The 4,449-nt window shown below is 43.7% G+C and overlaps 1 protein-coding gene across 1 annotated transcript in view; it reads right to left on the reverse strand.

The window, feature by feature from the left end:
* LOC106821275 (synaptotagmin-7-like) overlaps positions 1 to 3,786 on the reverse strand; it is a 58,372-nt gene extending 54,586 nt beyond the window's left edge. The window contains exon 1 of the mRNA XM_014826020.1: positions 3,358 to 3,786. The gene's annotated coding sequence lies outside the window, so the exon portion shown is untranslated. The remainder of the gene's footprint in view (positions 1 to 3,357) is intronic.
* Positions 3,787 to 4,449: the final 663 nt, after the last annotated feature.

The raw sequence follows: 4,449 nt of genomic DNA on the forward strand, positions 1-4,449 counted from the left end.
ACCAAATGTGGGGCGAAAGTGATCACGCGTGCTGCTGTACGTGTGTCATGCAAGTAAAGAGCCTTTAACTGCATGCGTAGAAGTATAGGGACCCGGTGTCGTATCAGAATATGTTGGGCTGTCGAAAATGTTGGCGCATGTGCTTTTTAGCACGTAGTGCTGCGAGCCTCCATGGTCGTAGTCACGTTTAGAAATCTGTGAAGAGTATATGCTTTCTTATAGCTGACAAACGGACTCTCATTGGTATGACTATTGAATATGGTAGTGCATGCTCGTCTGTACGGACGCGTCAATTAAGTAAAGCATGGCGGCAACCTTTCTGATAGCTGGCTCGGCAGGCAGACTCGGCTATGAAACAAGACAATGCTGGGATCTGTTTACGCCGTGATCGGGTTTGCATCCCATTTTTGAATCAATTTTAAACCTTTGCGAATTATATTTCATATGGATTAGCAAACTGCAAATCGGTAAAATTGTTGCCGTAACTTGGAATGAATTGTATACTTCACTGAACTTTAATTTGGATAGAACTCAGATCGTTTTGTTACTCGTAAAACGATCCTGTTTACAGTATAATAACGTTTAAATAATTACGTTTACGTTTTTTGCGATACTCGCTAACTAATTTAATCTAATCGCTAATTAATTTCACCTTTTGATTAGCAGTTTTAAAATAATCCGTGGCGTACGCTGGTTGTGATACAACAATGACGAACCTTTCTCATGGCTGGCGCACGCACGCTCAGCTTAAAAATAATCTCACCACCTCTCCCCCCCATGCATGCATGTACTAGATGAGGGACGACCTCCCCGCCACCTCCCCCGTTTTCGTCCTCGCCAGCACCTCACCATTCATTCACACCTGCAGTATAGTGATTGAGCCCTACTGAGGCTGATAGGGTCTATGTCCCCCAGGGTACTATTGGAGGGTACCCTGGGTACGGTTCGATATATCGGAAAGTACCTCGGGGTACTATACGATATGTCGCTGCGTACCCTGCATTGTCCCACCGTACCCTGACTTTATATGAACGTATTTCCGATGTTGTAAAACAAAAATAAAGCTTACATTTTTATTGGATTGCGATGTTTTGAGTTTTTTTCTATGTGATGTGGTAACTTGACAGAGTGTATGTATTACGACATCAGTTGGCTGAAAGTCAGGGTACGGTGGGACAATGCATAGTAAGCAGCAACATATCGTATAGTACCCCGAGGTATTTTCCGATATATCGAACCGTACCCAGGGTACCCTCCGATAGTACCCTGGTGAACATAGACCCTATGAGCCCTATTGAGCACTACGCAAACACGCACGCACGCACGCATATCAAACACACACAATCGCAATAATTGCGCTTATAATATAGACCATACACTCACGTACGCCAACCCAACGCGTGTTGTATATTTCATAAGTGCAGCCTTGGGCTAATCATTATCGTAATAGTATTTAGGCTGGAATCATTGTCATAAGGAATTGGGGTGAAAAATTCGTAATTGCGGGTGCCACGTGCCACATCATATAAAGCAGCAGTTACGGCTAGCCGCGGGCTCGTTTCATGTTTACTAGGCCTACTTCTGTTGTACGCTACTAATGTTTCCCGTTGATTACGCAAACGCTTCTGAATCACCGTGCCGATGTCTTATTTGCTTAATATCACTGTTAATATTTATGTATTTATTTATATTTATATTTTATATAATTATATATATATATATATATATATATATATATATATATAATTATATAAATCTATATACCGAACCTTTACTGGGGAATTGACGATGTGAAATATATGCGAATTTTAATTTGTGTGTGGTAACAGCTGCTCGAGCTTTCACATGCAGCCATTCTTCGGCTTCTCTGTGTATATGTGTGCGGGGCTCTATTTTCATAAAGTGGGGAAAGGAGATAAAGGGGGTATCATAGCAACCTAAGAACATGCACCACGATAAAGGGAAGCTTTGAACTTGAAAAATATAAATATTCAAAAAATATTTATGGACACATGTCTAGTAACAAGAAAGAACTGCAAACGACACAGCGGGCTAGAATCCCACGTCGTCAGTTTAAATGTAAAATACATACTCTACGCGGTAAATCCTAGTCAATGTCTGCCTTGATTGTATGCAATTGCCTCCAACGGAGCTACGGTTGAAAGTAAGCCTGTAACACGCCATGTGGGCAAAATTATAAGATAGGAACAGCTTATCTTATTTAGTTAATTTTCTATGACAGCGGGAATCTTAGAAACGAAATTAAACGTATGTATCTTAACGGGATTCGCAAGGGATGTAATGCTATAAAGATCAACTGCAGGAAACGTTCAAATTACCTTACTTATATAAAAGCGAAATAGTCATGCGACACTGTAGGGACATCAGAGAGAGCCCAACACCATATGCCCCCTCGAACGCCTACGGTGGCAAATAAAGCCAAGATACTGTTAGGTCAACCGATACGTTTACATGTATCATCTCAGGGGATAAATGATCGATGCATTTCTGGTGTTAGGCCTGCATAGATTCAATGTCACAGCGCGTCTTCTCGCAAACAAGACATTTTGTGTATACGTAACGTTCTCAACTTCCACTTTATTTTATACGCAATAACCAGAAGAATATCATGCACGCACATGTTCCTATTAATATGTTAGGAACAACGACGTACTGCTGGTAATTAATTAGCACTAAAATATTTCTAAACACGTCAGTGACTGCAGGATATAATTGCATTGTCAAATGAAACCGCGTGTAAAATGTACACACGTCTCCTACCCGTTCTGAAATTAGTCGTATCACGCCGTTCAGCTCATCTTGAGTTTATATTATCTTCTCTACGCAGCACAAATTTTCTCTCATTTTTTCAACATTCTTCTCGCATCTAGCACAAATTTTAGTTCAGACATACACCAGGGCTCACACTCCTCCTTCCCACGTTCCCCATACACACCGCCCCTCCACACGCACACACGCTCCCCTCCACACGCTCCCTTCACACATGGACATGCACGCACGCACCCACGCGCGCACACACACACACATACACACACGCGCGCGCGCGCGCGCACACCAACGCCCCCGCCCCCACCGCTTACACGCTCCACCCACACACGACGACCCACGCATATCCGCTAGGAACGTTGCACACACACACGCGCGCGCGCGCATCCTGAAACGCCCCCCCCCCCCGCCCACACACACAAGTATATATACATGGAAACACATGCACGCACGCGTGCACCCGCGCACGAACACACACGCATACTCACGGCAATATTAGACATTACCGAACCATCTCGAATCTGTTTGTTATATATGCATCGCGTGGAACAACGAAGCGAACTTACCCACCTTTCTAAGTTAGTCAGTCAAGAAGTCAGTCAAATTATTGTCCACGTGTTCAGATGCAGGAGCAGCAGCTGCAGCAGTTCTCGGCTCGACGGATTTTCCATCGCATTGCAACGCAAACAACTATTAGATTCGGCTCGACGAATTTTCCATCGCATTGCAACGCAAACAACTATTAGATTCTATTTCAGTCTCGCCACACGACATAGCTCATGCGGCGTAGCAACTCATCACGGGCACCGAATTCGTCCATGTACTTCCGACTGCAGCACGGAAAACCTACCGCTGACAAACTATATTACGGGGTTTCCAGCTTCAACATCGTGACGTATAAGTTCTGCGCATCGGCATTACTCGATTCTATTCGGTTCTGCGTATTGCACACACGCGCTCACACGCACTGACGAGCAGTACTGCGTGTGGGGAGGCTGGTACGAGCGCACACATGCGGGCTCACTCACTCGCGCATGCCCACAGCTACACAGCACAGAGTTCCGATCCAATTAGTCGGCCGTTACGTCACTATTTAGCGTGCATGTAGCTCGAGGCAACGTTGACGTGACAGGCTGACAGCTAACAACATTTCTGAAGTTTTATCAAATTAAGGCTGAAAATATTATAATTTTATTTTAACGAAATTATTTAAAGACTGTATCATAAGTGCATCATATGCGCATTTGCGACCAGGAATAGAATATCTCAGTTAGTAACCAGAAGACATAATATTATGACATATGACATATTACTGATATTATTATGAGTATACCAGGCATAACTTCACATTCATATAAAAAGCCTATGTGCAGCATAAATTGGACGCATGAATCTTTGCGAATATCGTAGGTGGACACATAACGCTACTCGCCAGTATATAGCTCTAAACAGCTGGGCACAATGAACAAAGCGCAAATGTCGTGGTAATTAGAAATAAAAACAAGAGCCGCAGAGCGTCTGGGCTCATCTGGGGTCTGTTGCTACGGTTATGAACGTACAATTTCAGTTGTGCGTAGTGACACATTTGTTAGGCGCAGATATGCAGATACGCAGTTGCGTACACATCATTGTTAGGACACGCTCACTATCTCCCCCCCCCCA

Source organism: Priapulus caudatus, unplaced genomic scaffold, assembly GCF_000485595.1.
Source record: "Priapulus caudatus unplaced genomic scaffold, Priapulus_caudatus-5.0.1 Scaffold4, whole genome shotgun sequence".
In the NCBI taxonomy this organism is placed as follows: domain Eukaryota; kingdom Metazoa; phylum Priapulida; class Priapulimorpha; order Priapulimorphida; family Priapulidae; genus Priapulus; species Priapulus caudatus.